The sequence below is a fragment of the Hippopotamus amphibius genome, chromosome 9 (assembly GCF_030028045.1).
Source record: "Hippopotamus amphibius kiboko isolate mHipAmp2 chromosome 9, mHipAmp2.hap2, whole genome shotgun sequence".
Lineage (NCBI taxonomy): Eukaryota > Metazoa > Chordata > Mammalia > Artiodactyla > Hippopotamidae > Hippopotamus > Hippopotamus amphibius.
In genome coordinates, this window is record NC_080194.1 from 10707988 (window position 1) to 10728217 (window position 20230).

Genomic DNA, 20230 nt, shown 5'->3' on the forward strand with positions numbered 1-20230 from the left:
CCGCAGAGCAACTAAGCCTGTGCGCCACAACTGCTGAGCCTGCGCTCTAGAGCCCGGGAGCCACAACTATTGAGCCCATGTGCCACAACTACTGAAGCCTGCGTGCCTAGAGCCCGTGCTCCACAACGAGAAGCCACTGCAATGAGAAGCCTGTGCACAATGAAGAGTAGCCCCCAATCGCTGCAACTAGAGAAAACCCACGTGCAGCAACGAAGACCCAATGCAGCCCCCCCAAATTATGTACATCCTATATAATGTAGAATATTTCTCTCTCTATATATAGAAAATATATAGAGAGAAAACATAACATATATATATTATATTTTCTTGGCATCTTTTCTTCAAGACGAATTTCTTAAAATATCGCCATAGTAAATATGCCTGGAGAACTTCTAAGAGTAATAACCTCCAGTAATGTGAAGGAGGAATTGCACAACACTGCTCATTATCAAAATACACACACACACACGCGCACACACACACAGACACACACGCACACACAGACACACACAGGCACGCACAGACATGTACAGACACACACACAGACTCGCACACACACACACATACACACGCACACACACAGACACACGCGCACACACACAGACACACACACAAACACGCACAGACACACACACAGGCACACACACACATACACAGACACACAAAGAGACACACATGCACACATGCGCACACACGCACACACACGCGCACACGCAGAGGCTTCTTTAAGAAGCAAAAGCCAAAAGGAAAAGGTCATCCATTCATGAATTTTACAAAATATAAAAAAAGACAAAGATGCCTTAAAACTTAAGAGAAACAAGTCTGGGTAAGAATACTTCTACATAGTTATGAAACTGACAGCCCCCACCGCTGGCCCAAACTAAAAATAAAAAAACAAAATAAAATGTTAAACCTGAATAGGGAATCATTTGGAAAAACCTGTGGATGGCCGCTTCTTAATGAGTTACTCTGGAAAATCACCTAAGGGCTATATTCCCTCTGACCCCCTTTCAGAACCCAAGTACATATTCTACAAAAGCACTGTGGCCGCCCCTCCAGGGCCCCCTCCTGCTCAGCCCCTCTCCCCACAGGAAGCCCCCGCCCCGGTGGCCCGTGTGTGTGCACCAGGGGCCCTGACTCTGATTAAGGGCTATAAATCTAATTTGTCCTCTGCGAGGAATGTGGTGAGTCTCTCCAAGGCTTGCTGGGCTTGCTGTGAGCCCACAATTATAGCGGCTCTGGACTCCTGCTTCCACGCTCCTGGGCCTTCCAGGTGGCAGCAAGCCACACTCTCTGCTGGAAGACACAGGGCTCATTCAAGGGCGCCTGGAGCGAAAGCCCCAGAGCCTGGAGCCCAAGCCTGGTGGGACGTCTGGTCGCCAAGGTTTCAGAGTTGTCCCCGCAACCTCAGTGGGTGGACGGTCATCCCAAAACCCGCCTCCTGGAAAAGGGGGAGGAAACGATGTTTTTTAAGGTTGAGCAAAAGGAACCAGGTGCTCTGATTCCTGCTAGTTTCAAAACCAGACAAAAGTCACCTATGGTGTTGGAAGCCAGGATGGGGTGGGGGGGGCACCATGGGGGTTCTGGGGTGCTGGTGATGCTCTGTTTCTCCATCTGAGCACTGGTGCCCCAGGTGTGTTTGCTTCATGAAAATTCATGAGCTCCCCGCTTTACATCTGTGCACTTTTCAGTCTGTATGTTAAACTTCTGTAAAAAGTTTACTTAATAAAAGAACGTCTCTTGAACAGTAGCTGGCTCACAGGCACCATCTCCGTCCATTCTCGGACTTTCTCCTCCCTTCCACAGTGAGAGCCGCCAGCAAACCCACGGGTCAAAGTCACGCCAGGTCCCCAGGCCACAATGCCACGATCTATTGACGGGCGGGGGGACTGGCAGTGGGAGGAGGGGGGAATGGAATGTCCAGCCTTTGTTTTTAATTGATTTGCTCATTTTCCCCTAATATCAGAACAGTCCCACTCCTTTTCTCCAATGCCCAAAACGGCATCAGCCCCACCCCGATAAACCCCAAGCACGCAGACTTCCCAGGCCTGGCAGGAGGCTCTGCGGACCCAGCCACCGAACCTGGCTGAAGGACAAGCCTCTGCGAAGCATTTGCAAAGGCCACACGGCCGCTCCAGCCCTCATTCCAAAAAGAGTCTGACCCGGTCTGGGACTCTCCTCCTGGAAAGTCAAGGTCACCTCTGGCTACCTTCAACCTCACTCCCCAAACTCTTGGGGGCTCTTCTTGGCTCTCAGGGATACCTGGGTCTTCAGGGAACTTTCCCATGTGGTTAGTTTGAGGGTTCCCCACTTCTTTGGTTAAATAAAAAGGGTTTTTTGTTTGTCTTTGACAGGAAGAAAAATGTAAAGTTTATAGAAAACTATACGGAGAGAAAAGCAATCCAAAACGATTTATATTTGATGAACCCACAAATTAGGCAACTAAATGCTGATCTCTGCCTGAGGCGACGTGGGAACTCTGAATCTGGCTTTCTCTCCCTCCCTCTCTCTCTCTCTTGCTATAATCATGCTTTCAAACAGGCCCTGCCAAGTCACCCCCACTGCTGCCCAGATGTTCAGGGAGAGAAGCTTCAGCCGCAGGGAAGGAAGGCTGATTGCAGCTTACCAGCACGGTGGCTGTCACCTCCGGAGGGCACGGCATGGAAGCAGGAGCAGGCAAGGACAGCCATCCTGCCAAGGGGAGTGTCTGATTTTAAGAGCATCGGGGTACCGGCCTGCACCTGCCTACTGCACCCTTCCAGCAACTCTGTCTATGTCATCAAAGCCCAGGTTGGTGATACCATCCACTTGTATTCTGCACACAAATAACACTACATTGCTGTCTGTCTGTCACTCAGATCAGCTTCTCGTGCTCCCACAAAACAAACAGCTTCTGTTCCAACCGCAGCCCAGAGCAATTCAATCTCCTGCCACCTCCCCCACCCCAGGACAAATCCCAAACTTGTGTAAACACGGAAAAGGCCGGCTCAACGCTCAGACTCTGAGAGCAGGGAGGCGGTGAGGTGTGGAAGGAACACCTCACGAGGCCCAAGAATCACAGACCCACAGTTCAGCAGCAAGTCACAGATCCAAAGACCACACCAGGAAAGCCTGAAAAGAAAGAACCAACTGAAGGCTTCACAAAAATAGTGTCTTTATTAAGGGAAAAAAAGGGGTGCCAGCAAACCCCGCCTGGCAGCAGCTCTCTTCCAGCGCCTTCCAGATGCGAGCAGATAACACATCAACGTGAGGAACTGAGCCACAGCCTGGGAGTGTAGGCAAAACTGGGCGGGGGCGGGGGGGGTAGATTTCCTGGAACCATCACTGTCACCTCCTCAACAGGAGGGAAAACCGCCAACGCTCCCTTGGGGTTTATAAACTCCTGAGGAGAGAAGGGGTTATTTTGAAAAACACCATCCAAAAAATAGTTCTTCAAAGTCGGTGCTCATAAGCAAACTGCCAAGAGGCTAAGGGGCCCCGCTAACAGCACACAAGCTCAAGAAAATGTCTGTTTTTACCAAACTTCCCTCGGAATCGGGCACTCTCCGCAGTGCTGCTTGAAGAACAAGAGAGAAGAAAGCTCAGAAACATGTAGAAAACAAAATATTGTTCAGAATGTCCATACAAATAAATCAGAACAGCATTTCTAGCTCTAAAGAGAGCAAATATCTATAGGCAAGCCAATAATATTTCAAAATTAACACGTAACTTCAGAAGTATAATGAAGTTAGAATTTAAAACACTGCATAAATTTCCGTTTTCTGCCCCCAAGCACCAGGGTTTTGTTTTGTTTTTTCTTTCCAGTTTTTCCATCCATAGTTTTTTTTTTTTTTCCAGTTTCAAAATTCCAAGAGGTTCACATCTTTCAATAGAGATACAGCACTCAGAATTCCTAACCTCTATTGAGTATAGAAGGAAGAATTCCTAATCTCAGAATATAGAAGGAAGGCAATCTAAATTTACGAATAAAAATCAGTCGTCAGAAACCACCTTCTTCACGGGCAGCAGTGACAAAAAACAGACTATGAGGTCGCGGATGCATGAAGCCAGCGGCAGGCCACCACCCAAGCTTCTCTTAGAAGTGATGCCTACATTTACGGAGCACCACGATGTGTGAAGACCTGCACTAGTACTTTTCACGTGTTACTTAATCCATGCTGCATCCCTACGGAGTAGCTTTTATCCCCTTTTTTACAGGTGAGGAGAGTGAGACTCAAGGTGACAAACTGAAACAAGAGGGAAAGGGGGCAGGGCACACCCTTTAAAACAATGACACAGCCATAGTACATGATGAAAACTAGCGAGAACCAGCTAGGTCCAAGACGGTGGAAGATTCCACTTCCAGTAGACCTTGAGCCTCATTATATGCTCATTGTAATACATCAGCATGTGTTAAATGACACACCCGCCAGTGCCGTTAACAGTTCTGAGGCCAACCATAAAAGGCCAAAGAGTGGACGGTGGCCCAATTCCTCCTGTTTCAAAATTAGGATGCAAATCAAAGTCCATCGGGCTTCCCAAAGCACTCTTTCTTTACCACCACTGTACTCTCAAAACAGCAAAAACAGACCTTATTATGAAGAAAACACAAGCCACAAGAGCTATGGGTCTCTCTCCACCCTTTCAAGGTCCTAATTTGCCTATTATTGGAATAGTGGCACTTCCGATACACAAATCGTTACAACACACATCTGGAGTGTTGGGGGGCCATCCGGACGTGACACTGGTCTCCATAGGCAACCGCTGCATTCTCATTGCTAAACTGCTGTAGGCAATGTTCTCCTGGACAATGACATCTCACCACTGCACTGGGTCCACAGTGCAGATGCTTACATTTAATAGCTACCTGTTCCCCAGCGTGTGCTGCGTTGCATGGTATCCAGTCATTCATTCAACTGATTCTCATTCGCTCACCCACAAAGAACTTACTGGGCATCTAACATACTCCAGGTTGTGGGGACTACACGGTGGGGGCACATTCAAAGCCTACAGTTGACCAGCAGAGAGGCACGTGCCCCTCAACAGCTGTCACTGTAAAAGCCGGGGTCATAAATGCCACAAGGAAGGAGTAGAAAATGGGATGTAGGAATCTCTAAGGAAGGAGCAATGTATTCCAAGGACGCGTCCTGGAATGTTCCGCGGAGCCATTCTCAACCAGGCTGGTTTTGCAGCGATGGGGTGGAGGTGCGGTGGGGGTGTAGACCTGCATTCCAAATGAAATGTTAATCTAAGCAGAAGCACAAAAGCAAACAGTCACGAGGAACAACAGACGGAAGGCTGAGAAAAGCTTTAAAAGCTAGACTACGGAGTGTGGACTCGACTTTGTACACAATGAGAAACCAACGCCAGTTTCAAGCAGGGGAGTGACAGGAGATGAGGAACACTTCTGAACGGTTAACCTGGCAGCCCCACCTAGAAAGACACTGGGGGTTAGGGAAACAGTAAGAAAATCCGAGTCGGAAGCTATTGGAAATGTTTAGGCATCTGTTTGGGAATCAGAGTTGGGTTTGGCTCCACTAACTCCAACATACATTTCCCCCAATAACAGGAAATATGACGAAAAGCTAGTCGAACTTAAAGTAAATAAATATATTGGTTCTCCGCGACTATTTGCGGAAGGAGGAGACGACCCAAGTGATCAATCTCTGGCTTTGGAAAACAGCAGATGGTATTTCTGGCAGCAGATCCACTGTCCTAGTTATATGTTTTGCTCAAGCTAACGCTGCACTCTGTTTGTACTTCTTCAGCCTGCACCGTTGGAGCGAGGGGCAGACAATCCCCAAGTGTAACAAGCAGTAAAGGACGCTCCACCGAGCTTCAAAGTGGAGCATTTGGACAACCCAGACAAAAGCACGTGGGAGCAAAGTGTATTCTTCAGTCTCCACGGCTGGGGGGATTTGATGGCGGGAGTCGGGGTGTTGCTGAGCACTATGTAAACAACTTCCTTTAAATCTTCAAAAGGCAGCAACAAGAGAGAGAAACGCAGGGAGTAGAATCGGACAGTAATAAGTGGTTATGTATGCAAAGCTGGAAAATTCCTGATACCGGTTAACAGATTTCTGGAAAATAACTGCTTCGTAAGACAAATAAAACTAGCTTTCTGAAAGCTGTTTTTCTAGACCTGCCTTTGGATGTGCTCCTTTCTGCAATAATAATAATAATAATAATAATAATAATAATAATAATAATAATTAAACTCTTGTAGGAGATGAAGTGACTCATAGCATTTTCTGCATGGATTAAATTTCTGCTACTTTCTGCGAGCAAATCAATAACAGAACAAATGGCATTTGCATTTCAATAGCACCAACCCACCTGGGAGGGTGCACAGCCAGGGGAGAGCCATCCTTTCCTGAGGAGTTTCATTTCATCCTCGAGGTCCCACCTCCCTCCTTTTGACAGACACCTTTGACAGGAGGAAAAACCATCTCTGTTCTAATGGAAACTAATTTTTCAGGTATGGAAGTGAAAAATAACGCAGGACTGTCTTCTGGACTTTTTTCCAAGCTTTCTTTTCAGCCAGGTGACCAGGACAGCCACCCAAATCCTGCAAATGGAATTCATCCAGAGCCTCAGAGATGATGTCTGATCCCAAACCAGTGGACCTGAACTGTTTGAAAGCATCTGATTTAAGGAAACAAAAAAGGCCAGTCTCAGAGCAGAAAAGGGAATTTCCTAGGAAGTGATGCCAAGAGAAGGAAATGAACTCTTCAGGGACGTTCTAGGAAGGAAAAGGTGGAAGCAGCCACAGGTAGGAGTTGGAGACAGGTTGGGACGTGAGAACAGCAGAAAATCCATTTCCCTGGATTCCAGGAAGCAGGATGACAATGAAAGTGTGGAGCTAGGCCTTGATCTCAGAGTGCTGGACAAAGGAGAAGAAAGCACACAGGAAGGAGATACCTGGCACAGTCCCAGGGGAAGAAAAAGGAGGGTGAGAAAATGGTCAACTAGAAGAAATAAAAACACTACACAAACTCTTTTCATAACCAAAGTTGTAAGAGACTGCCGTAATCTCCAGAGCTATAATTCTGCTGTAAAAACATGTTTTTAAAAATAAGGCCTCTGTGGAAATAGAAGCCCAAGCTGGAAGGCCTACAAGGAAAACAAAGCAGCACTTCTTCCTTGCACAGCAAGCACAGTTTCCTGCAGAAACACAGCGAAGGAGAGCGGATTCATTTCTAATGAAGACAAAACAAGGGCCTCAATTCTCCTGAACATGCTTATTAGTACTTAGCCAGTTACACACCAGCCTTTCCCAGTTGCAACCTCCCAGCCCATAAATATTTAGGAGAACAGACAAAGGCACATATGCACGCACACGCACATGTCATACGTGTGCCCAACACATGCATATGCACACGCACACACACGTACACAGGCATGCATGCACACGTAGAGAAAATATTCTTTCTCACCTGGCCGAAGTGAGAGATCCACAGAGTTGTCCGTGAATTTACAAACCCTATCTTGCAATAGGAGCACTTAAAGCCTCAATCCTGGACCACAACCAACTCCCGAGGGAAAGAAAAGAATCTCTCTCTCCCTCTCTCTCGTTCTCTCTCTCTCCAGATTCTAAATTCCTCCTTTTATTTTTCAAGGCTTCCGGAGGTCCCAAGGCCGAATAAAAATCCCAGCCTCTTTAAGAAACCCTGGACTTAGGACAAGTGAGGCTTTTCTTTAGCTACAGTCCCACTCCCATCAGTGGCATCCACTACATCCATCCCGACTCCTTCAGGTCTCAGGGTGTACACACAACTGGCTTTTGGAAAGAATAAAGGATTTGACCCAGTTTGTTTACCAATTCTGCCTGGTTTGTGTGGCCAAGTGTTGTTTACAACTGATAAATAAAATGCCTTCCCCAAATATAAGTGGCACTGATGATAATCGCCATTTATTGAGTTCCCCACGTGCCAGCTGCCTTTACAAACATCTTATATTTACAACAGCTTTACTCAAAGGAATCATTAGCTCCATTTCACAAATGAGGAAAGGCCGCTCGGGAGGTTAAATAGTCTGCCCAAGGTCACAAGGAGTAATTAAGGATCTGGGATTTATACCAGGGCTGGGTCTGACTGCATTTTATTTTATCTTCTGCTGAATTCTTCCACCTGGCCCCCAAAAAAGATGACATGGGAAAAGAAAGCCCAGCCGTCTCACACAGCGCCGCCCCCCACCCCCAGCACCCCACAGAACAAGAAACCTGCACGTCAGCCACAAGATTCTTCTGTAGCTTGCTCAAAACAGAAAATTTATGAGGACTTTACAAAAATCGCTAGTCTGCAGAGGCTATGAAGTGACTTCCAGTTTTAAAAACTGACAAGCATCTCCCCAGAGCCAATTATTAGGGCTGATGCAGCTCATAAAACAGACCATAAAACCATTTCTGTTACATTAGTTCTGTGTTTTCCTCTTCCAGAGGCCTGTCAGAGGTGGGAAGTGCTACAGAGACGCCTTTTCGAGGCCTGTGGTCCACCACACCCAGGAAAGCCTGCAGACTCGCGTCTTTGCCTCTTCCCCTCCTGGCCCTTATCAGAGGCTCTCAAGTTTGTGCAAAGAAAACATCATTCACCAGCCTCCTCTACCAGAGGGCGATCTCGGATGGGTCCCAAGAGCCGGTTCTAATTTATTTAAACGATTGAGATCTCCATCTCCCCAGTTACTCAATCCTGCAACATTGGCCAGCAGATATAATTGCAAAGCAGGTAGCCTAGACTCACCCACCTGCCCATGCAATGCCAGCAAACGCTGCAAATTACAGGGTATAAATTTAGCAGGGTGGGTCTTGACACACATTCCTGCAAATTACATGTTCCCTCGCTAGTAGAAAGTGCATTAATTACTTTGGGTGCATGCACGATGTCCACTTACTCCGGGGTTTCGGGAGAGCTGAGAGCAGCTCAGAGGAATCTATGAAGATTAAAGCATAAATATAGAGTGCCTGCTGGGGAGGTGGGACTTTTCCGAAGCTCTTGGAATTAGAATTGTTAACGTTCTCCCCGCAGATCGAGGGTCACCGAGGTCCACTGTGTGGGGCTGAGACACAAATAGGGGACAGGGAGGGGAAACTCTGCACAGGGTGGTGGGGTAAGAGCAGCACCTGTCTCTTGAGCCAGAAGTGCTGCTTCCCAGAACAGGCACCAGTGCAGCAAGGCAGATGCCGCCGGAAGTGGGGTCTGGATCCCTGGGGCTGAGCCCATCGGGAGATTTCACCCCGTGCAATGGAGGACAATCTACGTGCCAGGCATTGCGTTAAGGACACAAAACCTACATCTGCATGTGATCCTTCACTACAGCCGTGTGCGTGGGGATGGAACTAGCGCTAACTTTACAGATGAGGAAACCGAGGTTCTGAGACTAAACACCTTGCCCAAGGTCACATACTCAGTGTGGAGACACGTCTGTGTGACTCTCAGACTCACGCTCTGAAATCCTGGGAGCTGCACCATCTGTGGAGGGACAGCCTGTCCCAGGTGCTCATCGGGGCTCTGGGGAAGCAGAAAACACCACACGTCCATTCAGAGCCTCCTAGGTCGCGGGCATGCAGTGCAGTACCTTCACCAAGGCTGTGCCTTTTAATTCTCGGAACAACTCTGGGAGGTGTCCCATCCTCTCAGTTGCACCCATGAAGAAACCAAGGATGCAGAAAGTCAAGATCGCCCACCTAGTAAGTCACAGAGCCAAAATTTTAACCCACTTATATATACCTCCTAAATCCAAGGCTTTTTTCTCTAAACTGAGAGCCTCATCTGTAAGTTAACTGTCACTCTGATAACTATGCGGCCTTCACGATTCAGGGAGAAAAAAGATTAAAGGAGACCAAATGGCTGGAGCCAGAGAATATCAAATGGTGCCACCCACAAGGTCCCAGAGCCCACGCGGGGGGTGGCGTGGGGGGGGGGGAGTGAGCAGGCTGTTTTCAAGCCACAGCTACAGTGGACACGGGCAGTGGGATTGGTTTAAGTGACTCAGTGCCCATTTCTCCCTCTGCTTTATTGGAATTACCTCTCTTTCAAAGGCTACGATGTAACAGAACCACAACCAGCGGTCCTGCACACTCTAGGCAAAGGGAACTGCTGTGATCTAAGCTGAATAGATGCTCCCTCTCTGGAGTGTGACTCTTGAGAAGAGGGACAAAGACACTGAAAACACTTCATTCCTTGCAAGGAACAGGACGTGGCAGGACCAAGCCTCTCCGATGCCACTCAGCTCGGAAAGCTCACAGGCCTCCGGACTGAAGGAACTTCTACTGTAGCAGGAAAGCAAGGCTGAGAAAACACAGGTGACGGGGAAGGAAAGCAGCACGTGACTCCCACAATGGCAAAATCTGTGTATAGTTTACACTGACACAGAGAAAGGGTATCAGGATCGAAGGTGGCGGGCGTCCAGAGGGGACGCGCTCACGCTGATAGACGACACTGCCTGGACCAGCCAGATAAGTTAAGATCAGGCTGGGCCATCAGAAGAGGGACTTGTCACAGCCTGATTGGCATCTCATCACATCTAATATTGATAGGACATTTCCTCTTAGTCATCACAATTGGGTGGATTAATTAAACTTGGAATTTTTGAGCACTCAAGGTTACGACCTCAATCCCGACTTCAGGAAATTGCACATTCTTTGTCTTAATTGGAAATGTGTGTGGCTTTACCTAACAAAAATGTATATGGTAACCTAATAACACACGCAAGGTTAATTTATACCAGAGAGCTAATGAATAGAGTTGACACAGTTACAGAGGAAGTGGCTATCATTACATTAATAAACTTGCAGGAAGTGGCTATCGTTACATTAATAAATTTGCAGGATGATGGTGGGCTTCTGTTACAAAAACACCACCTCATTACCTAGGTGGTCCCTTTCTCATTCTTTTCTACCAGGAAGTGGGACGCCATGGGATGGGTGTACCACAGGGGACCCTGACCCACCTAAGCAACCCAAGACCTTCTGGGACCTCGTCTGTGAAGTGAGACTCGTTGGCCTTCAGCCAAGTGGGAGTCTGGCGGGGCCTGATGCCCAGATTAGGAAGACCCAACGTGACCCTAAGTGGCTGTTAAGACAAAGAGCCAGAGCTCAGGGAGGAAAAAACGCACCAAGAGGAAATGGTAGTAAATGAGGTTACCAACGGGGCTCTTCTCCGGGCAAGGCAGTCATACTAAGAGAATAATGCAGTCTGGCTGTGCGTCTAGCTGTTAACAAAAGGGTGAGGATGACACAGGAAGAAGCAACGACACAGGCTGAAGCAGTGAGTTATGGGGCTCCTGTGCTACAGGAACCAGTGCCAGACAACGGTCTCTGCTCCTGGCCGTTCAATACCGGCGACGCGAATGGGTGTCGGATTTCTGGGGATTTTTCTAATACACAGAAAGGACTATAGATGTGCACCAACACCATCTTACAAACACGTTATCCACAGCGATACTTATGATCAACAAAAACTGGGAAACAACTCAAATGCCCCAAATTTGGGAGTGGTTACATAAATCATGGAACATCTACTGGACAGAATTCAATACAGCCATTAAAACTGGTGCAGAAGAACTGGTGACTGGACGTGGAAACATCCTCCCTAGACAGAGAGCAGCTCAGTTAAGACAGGTCTTGTGTGGTTTCAAAAAAATCAATTAGTATTAGAACAGACGTCCTAAGTTAGGAGACAACATAAAAGTCTATTGTTTCCATAATATAGACTACAGAAAATAAAGCTAATAAAAATTATATTGACCAGCAGAGTTAGGGTAAAAACAACTGAAGGTAAACTAAAACAGGAATGTTTTAATGAATAGAAAAATGTCCACCATGTTTTAAAACTATATATTTACAAACACATATATAACATGTCAGAAAGGATAATATGCTAATTTTTTCTGAATAGTAGGATTACTGCTGATTTTTATTTTCTTTCTGATTAACTATATTTTCAACAACAAATAACAAAGAAGAATAGCAATGAACATTATTTTTCAGAATTTTAATGGGGACCAAGACCATCATAGAACCAAACTGTCAGAGAATATATCAAAGTAGGTTAGCTTTGTCTCTGAAGAGACAGTTTCCCCTAAGAATTCAATTAAAAGATTTTTTTGATAAACTATACAGTAATGCATAAATGAAGCTCATTAGTTAATTCCTCCACAGAATCTTTCTGTAATAAGTGGCATCGCTAATGTGTGACCTGGAAATGTAACGGACACTTTACATTTCAAGACTGCCTGCATGACCCTCAAATCACAAAATGCCGTGGACATTCACCTGACCAGTCAGACCTGGAGAAGACCACCTCCTCAGAGTCAGTTTTCTCTCCAAGCTCTCATTCCAACCATAATCTGCTTTTCTGGGCAGTTCCCTGATACAGCAGGTACCACGGAACAGCTAGAACACATAGCCCTCAAGTCTAGGTGAACCGGTTCCACCACTTCCACAGCCAGCATCGCCTTGGAGTGTAAAGGGCACAGAGGTAAGGGCGCCCTGGGAATGTGATTGCCAGGTCCCGCTGCCTCACCTCATGCCCTCCCACTCACCCCCTTTCCCTCCCGGCTCTGGCGCCCATCCACTCTGTCTGGACCATCATCACAGCATCCCACCCAATCTCTGGATCCGCAACCTCTTCCCCCCTCGGTCATTTTCTCACTGAGGACTCACCACATCACCGTCTCTGCTTCATGCCTCCCCCGGCCCTCCACCTGAAACCCCACTGGCGAGAAGATTCACGGCCTGCATGACGCAGCCCCCACCCACCTTCTACCTGTATCACCAGGACAGACTAAGTTCCAGATTCCCCCACACAATCTCCCATGCTCTAAACATCCTTTTTAACAATATGAAATATCTCAAGGGTAAAAAGCAGCACAGATTTTCATATAATAGATTCTCATGGGCCCAGACCCCTCAAATCACAAATATTAACATTTTGCCATATTTCATATCTTTTTTTTTTTCCGGTTGCATGGGATCTCAGTTGCAGCAGGCAGGCTCCTTAGTGGTGGCTCACCGGCTCCTTAGTTGCAGCACAAGGGCTCCTTAGTTGTGGCATGCAAACTTTGAGTTGCAACATGCATGTGGGATCTAGTTCCCTGACCAGAGATCGAACCCAGGCCCCCTGCATTGGGAGCTCGGAGTCTTACCACTGCGCCACCAGGGAAGTCCCTTCACATCTTTCTTAAGGAATAAAATACTACTAAGATGAATGACTGAGAGCACCCTCCCACCCATCATCCCGTTCCGTTCCACTTTCCCCAGAGGTAACGACAAACCTGGTGTGAATCTTCTTTCCATGTTTTCTACTTTTACTACACATGCATAATTCGATAGTGTGTGTGTATATAATATATATATGTACACATGTACTATATAGATGTACTATGTATGTGTGTGGATATATAATCATGTATCTATATCTACACACTATATACATACACACTAGACAGACAGACAGTCCTGTTTTGTGTGGTTTTAAAATAAACTCAAGTGTCCTATACCATATAGAGCCTTTCTTTTTCCCGCTCTAAATTCCTGGAAAGATTTATGCACATTGATGTGTGAAGATCTAGTCCCCTAATTTTAGTTGCCAGATAGCACTCCATTTTAGGACAGCGCCAGCATTTATTTACTAAGTCCCTTTGGACGGACACTGAGACCACTTCCAACGTTTCACTGCTGCAAACAGAGCTGCTGAGAACATCCTGGGAGACATGTCCGTAGGCACATTCAGAGACCCCTCTTGAGCGACAATGCCTGGTCTGTAGCACAGGTGGCTCACCCTTCGTAGACACTGGTGGGCCCAGGGCCGCTGAGGAGCAGGTTACCACTGTCGCTCGAGCTGGACCCTGATCCCTGCTTACTGCACCAGAGGCAGGCCTCCAATCCAAGACGGGGTTGCCAGGGACCAGAGACACCCATGGCACAACCAGAAAAGACGAGCAGGAAGCACAGATGCCTCCCTTGGGGTCTTTAGGGTACAGGTGGCCAGTGAGCAGGATGCTGAGCAGGAAGAGCATGAGGGAGACAGGACCGGGATGGCGTGAACGTGAAGCTGGAGGAAGGAGCGGGCAGGGCAAGAACACAGCAGTTGTGCCAGGAAAAGGCCGGGAACACCAAGAAGAAGAGACCACGCAGGCATCCACACAGATGGGGAGAGGAGCAGCCTCTGACCTGGAGAGCCTTCTGGCTCTGGTCCAGGTCCCTAAAGAGTAGCCCTGCTTTAAGCTCCTTTAAAGTTAATCTGGTTGACTTTCATCCGCGAGGATGTCCTTCAAGGATCAGTTAACGCCACCTCCGCCACAAAGCCTTCCTCAATCCAACCGACAGAACCAGTCACTCCTTCCCCTGTGCTCACGGCATCTTCCTGTCCCTCACAGAACATATGCTCAGTTCTACATTGTACCCTGTTAGGTGACTTCAAGTGGGTCCTCTGCACACGGTTGTAAGGGCCCCACGGGCACGCACATTCTGCCACCAATGTCTCCGGTACAATGCCAGGCACAGGGCTCTGCATGCAGTAGGTGCTCAATCAGCGTTCATGACTGAATAAGGGCTGCCATCCCCCTCAAAGCAAGGCCCATTTTCATCAAACATCCCAGCTTCACAGTGATGGAGAGCAGGTCCTCGCTGAACGTGTGCTGAACAAATGACTGATGCGTGGGCTGCCGTGGGCAGACGCGTCTGCCCCAACTACCCTCCCAGGGCTTATAGCGGTGAGCAAATTTCAAAGAGGAGGTGACCAGGCCGAAGGATAATTTATCTCCCTAAAGATGCTAAGTGTCAGTTAAACGGCTGTATTTAATAGGGCCTGACTTCGATGGGCCATTTTGAACAAAAGCAATAACCACTCCAGGAATAAGCCTGCTTTAAATTGCTCTTACTATCCACAGGACTCCTCAAGCCACCAGACCAAGGCCCCAATTAGAGGATCCGCCGCCTTCACAAACCACAGGCCCCCTGGAATCACAACCTTGACCTCCCTGGAGCCACAGAGGATATTTTTCAAGGGAATCCAGGATAATCCTCTCCAGAGGCTCATTCTAGGATTGTTTATTGGGCTTTTTGTTTGTTTGTTTTTTAATCAGCCCTGCCCAACAGACTCTAAGTGATTTCACATAGCTGCACACATAAGTCTGATGGAGACCAAATACGCTATGGCTGAAAGGAGGCTGGTGGGAGGACCTCTGAAAATCAACCTCATATTAGGTGTGTTTATTCAATTTCTTGGGCCCGTCCAATACTTATTAGCCCCTAGGAATGTCTGCAAGCGTGAAAGAAGCGGGGGTGGGGGGGTGGGGGGAGGGAGGGGGGAAGGCCTGTATCTGCCAGGACCGATTGTAATCTGCAACAGACATGCACAAAAGGCTGAAAACTGGATGACAAAGGAATCTGCACAACCCAAAACCAGCCCAGAGATCTTCAGTTCCAAAGGGAGGCGGAAAACACCTCCTTGGCCCCAGTAATTCCAGGAACAGAGGAAGAGGGACGTGAGAAACGGAGGCTCAGGCCGGCCCACTCTTACATGCCGTGTGATTCCCTTTCTCCAGTGAACATCCTTGAGGTCGCGTGGGTGAGTCAACTCCCTTTGGGAAGACCTGCAGATCTGAAAAGGCAGCAAGGTCCAGTGCCCAAGGCCAAGGTGACTTCTCTAAACTTAACCCCTTAATTACATGATAAGCAAGGAGGGCAGCGTGGTGAAAACACGAGGTCCAGAGTCAGACACACCTGAACCCAGGTCCCGGCCCCACTCCTTCTGAGCTGTGAACCCTGAGCAGGTGACATAAGCTCTCTGCATCTCTGCTTCCTGATCTGTCACAGGGGAATAAGAAAAGTCACCACCTGATCATGTAGATGGCTGTCACTGCTTGAGCACATGCTATGGGCCATTCTGCACACTAAGTGCTTATGCGTGTACCGTCTGTCATCCCATGAGGTGAGGACATTACCATCCGCAGTGGACAGATGAGGAAACTGAGGCTGAGAAAGGGAGCAAACATTCCCAAGGTCACACAGCAGGCAGCTGGAGAGCCAGGACTTGAGGCAGGTCTGCCCAATCTCAATCTCAGCAGTGTCTTAGCCTCTATGCTGAGAAGCTGGGAGAGTTTAAGTGAGACTTTAAACTCAAACTGGTTTCTGTTATTGTTTTATTAAGTATTATTGACTTACCTCTGCGGCTCGGATTCCCTCCAGCGTGGTTCCTGCCCCCCACCCTCTCAATCAGGCCAAGGAGGACATCAATTCTTGATCAACAAACAGATCTCCACCCACACTGAAACCGTGCACAGCAGGCTCACTGCTGTCATCCAACGTCAATCCAATGTCAATCCAATGGCAGATTCCTTCCTAGGTAGGTCGGGGTTCCAGGAATCCCACTGAAGGCCAGACCACTGGACAAACAGGCTGCTCCCACACCTCACTAAACAGCAGGTGTTCTGTCCCCCTTCACCAGAACTACATTCATAGTGGGAGGGAGAAAAGAAAACCTTGAATCCACGTGACCCCTTTTTAACATAGGAAATGGTCCTGCTAGGAAGGAGCAAATATTTACACATATAATTAACGAAGGAGGTAGAGTGTTCTGTCCAAAAGTTGAGGAAAACAGTGAAAAAACAGCCCTGCCCATGAAATGGTCTCTCACAGACCCGGGAGCAGAGAGCAGGGCTGGATCAGCCCTTCAGTCCTCAGAAATGAACCCTGCAGCGAAGGCACCGGGCACCTAGACTAACCAGGGACTTTGGGGTACCTCCACTCCCCACCGCCTCCCCATCCTTTACCCGGGAAAAATTCTCTTTTATTTGTATCTCTGGCCAGGGCTGTTTACTCAGGGACAATTAATTGCCACCACCTGACTCATGCAAGAGCTGCAGGGGAACCCAGCTCCTCTTTATTCCCTCATTGCCTGCTTGCATTTTCCTAACTTTCTGTCATCCCCTATCTCGAATTTTACTTTCAGTAGAAGGGCCAGAAGCCAGGCAGCTAGGAATTTCTTATGTTTTTACTCTGCAATGCTCAGAAAATAGCATCTCTGCCTGAAAAATAAACACACAGGGCCTTCTGGATATGCTGCAGCCACGCCATGTGTCTTGCACTGGACACTAGGCTCAACGCAAGACTGCAGTCAGCCCTTTTCTGTGTCCTAAGCCTTCCACCACTCCAGGCCTCATGAGGTGTTTACAAGGAGGCTATTCATGGCCAGCACCTTTTTTTACCCCAAATTCCACTCACTCTTTTAAAAAGAACACCCAATGTCTTGGCAAACACAGTGGACTGGGCATCGGAAGGCCCAGTTTGTAGCCTCAGCTCCGCCACTAACAAACTGTGCAACCCTGTGCTCGCTTCTTAAGCTCTGGAACTTGATTTTTTCGTCTGTCAAAGGGAGTAGAATCTCTGACAGTGTGGATTATGGAATTGATTTGGTGGGTCACATGCAGCAACTTTGTAAAGAGCTGGAATGGAATAGATTGGGATAAGTCAGAATGTGCCAGGCACAGAAAGAGTAAGTTTGAATTCGGCTTCATACAAACGCCGATGTCAGTTTGCGACGTAAGCGTGATTTTTAAGTTTGATCGAAATATAGTTCACATACCAAACTATTCATCTATCTTAAGTGTACAGCTTTTTACTGTATTCAGAACTATGCAAACGGCACCACTATCAATTTTAGAACATTTCGTCACCCCAAAAGGAAACCCCAAACCCATGAGCAGTCATTCCATATAACACATTTATTTATCCACTCATCCACTGATGGGCATTTGGGTTGTCTGCACTTTGAGGCTATTATGAGTAACACTGCTCTGAACTATGTATGTACAAATGCTTGTGTGGATATATATAAATATGTTTCTACGGGCCACTATCAACAAAGTTTGAAGCCAATGAGCTACAGGGTTCCTGATAGTTATACAACCCTGTGATTTAAAATAAAAATCATTTCATGGATTTTCCTTTGGAAAAGGAAACAAAGACCAACAAATCAAAGCTGCATTCCCGTTGATGCAGCCACAGAGAATCGACAGCCAAAACTGCTTCACTGGGATCTTGAAGAGCCCATCATCTCAGTGAATTTCAATGGAATATGCACCTTCACTGTCCAAACAGACGGAGGCAGGGGGCATTTCCGCGCTGATGGAAGCTGCTGAGCTACCAGTGGAACTCAGTAATGGGTAAATGTCCTTGTTTAAGCAGCTCCAAGAGGAATCCAATTCCAAGATGTAAATTCCTGCATCTCAAGGTTCCAGACACAAAAGCACTCATGAAATAAGGTCAGAGGCTACTACAAGCTCCTTCCAACACACACACACACACACACACACACACACACACACACTATTCAATTTATGAACTGCTCCACAGGAAATCTGACTCCTACAACTGCAGCTATTAAAGAGCTGATGTCAGAGACACAACGGTCAAAAGCAGCTCCCTCCACCAGCAAAGCTGCATTAATAATTTAGCTATTAACAGCCATGTAACCAAAGAAGCTTGAGAGGCACAGCTCTGCAGTCGCCTGGGACACTGGGATCATCTCCATGGTCGCCTCTTTTTCTACTTCCAAATCAGAGATCCTGTTGTCTTGAAGAACTTGTCATCCTTAGAGAAAGGGAACATGACAAATTTGTGAAATCTAAGGAATAAATACAATTCCTATATGCCTTCAATTTATGGCCCTCACAAAGCCCACAAAACATGATAAACCATTATAGGTTTTTCCCGTCTTCCCTGCCTTGGCCACAATTAATTTCACCATGTTCGCGTGTAATATAAATTGTAATATATGGAGGCGGGAGATTTAGAGCCCTCCCTGCCTCGCAGTGAAAAAGCTTCTGCAGCTCGGGGCCCTGGAGGTAAAAGAAGCAATAACGATGACAGGCCTAATTTGGGGGAACCATTTGTGTGCATTTTCTGTTTTGCATCGTTAAGCAGGACAAAAGTGCCCGAAGGAAACCTTGACAGCACTGGGCTAAAGTCACTCAAAATCCAAATGCCAAACGTATTCTGTAATTGAGATGCATGGCAGCTCTTATACATACCCTAGAAGAGCATCATATTGCAAATAAAAGCTGTGCATTACCAAAAAACAACAGAAAATGCTCCGGTTTTATTGACACTCTAAGCCTCAAAGGCGTGAAAATACAGCAAAATTCAGTTAGAAAGTTCCACGTAGGTTTTCCCGCTCTACTCAGAAGAGTAATGGAAACTATTATTTACTGAAGACCCACTATGTGTGTATCCTGTGTCAGTACTTTACCAAGGCTATCGCAGTAAGTAGAATTGCGTGCCCCTAAAAGGTATGTACAAGTTCTAACCTCGAGGACCTGTGAATGTGACCTTATTTGGAAGGAGGGTTCTTTGCAGGTTCAAGTTAAGAAGAGGTCATACTGGGTCAGAGTGGACCCTAATCCAAGGACTGGTATCCTTATAAGACGGAAATCTGGACAGAGACACAGGGAAGAAGGCCATATGAAGATGAAGGCAGAGACAGCAGTAATGCAGCTGCAAGCCAAGGAGTGCCGCGTGTGGCCGGCAACCCCCAGGAGCCAGGAGACAGGCATGGAACAGACTCTCCCTCAGAGCCTCCAGAAGGAAGCAATCCTGCTGCCATGTTGAATTCAGACTTCCAGCCCCCAGAACTGGGGGAGAATACATTCCTGTGGTAAGTCAGACAGTTTATAGTCATTTTTTACAGTAACCCTATAATACAGCTGTCAATAAAATCCCAACAGCAACTGAGAGCTAGCCATTTTCATCCCCCATTTTATAGATGAGAAAACAGGCTGAGAAAGACTAAGTAACAAGTTCAAGGTCACATAGGGAGCAAATAGTGGAACCAGGATTTGGGCTGGGTTGTCTAGCTCTAAATAAACCCCATGCCCTGATTCCTAGCTAACAGGCACCAAATTTTGCCATTGTGTCTACAGAGTGGTTTTCCCATGAGAAGGTTTTCAGGAGAAGATCGCTTAAAAAGGCAGTGACATTGGTATTTTCTTGCTCACAAAATACAGTAGTAACCAGAAGTGAGCCTCTTCCCAGAGATAATCAGGTCCACTCCAGCTGCACCTAGAATGGTTCTGTAAGGAGCAGAGATCTTTGTCCCGTCTTGGTGGCCCCCGGCTACATGACACAAACAAACGTTTGGTAGTGAACACCTCTTGTGAAAAGGGAAACATTCTCATGTGAATTCATCAGTGCAACTCTCCTCTCAAATACGTGTCCCTCCAGACACTGGCATCAGGGCTCAGCCCCCTCCCA

At 47.2% G+C, this 20230-nt stretch overlaps 1 protein-coding gene across 3 annotated transcripts in view; it reads right to left on the reverse strand.

The window, feature by feature from the left end:
- LDLRAD3 (low density lipoprotein receptor class A domain containing 3) overlaps positions 1 to 20230 on the reverse strand; it is a 247447-nt gene that overhangs the window by 190924 nt on the left and 36293 nt on the right. The window contains exon 1 of one of the 3 annotated variants that reach the window (XM_057695999.1): positions 16145 to 16234. The exons of 1 other annotated variant lie outside the window; for it this stretch is intronic. The gene's annotated coding sequence lies outside the window, so the exon portion shown is untranslated. Of the gene's footprint in view, positions 1 to 13757; positions 13765 to 16144; positions 16235 to 20230 lie in introns of those variants that run through there. One more of the 3 variants, XM_057695998.1, reaches the window with a different exon arrangement.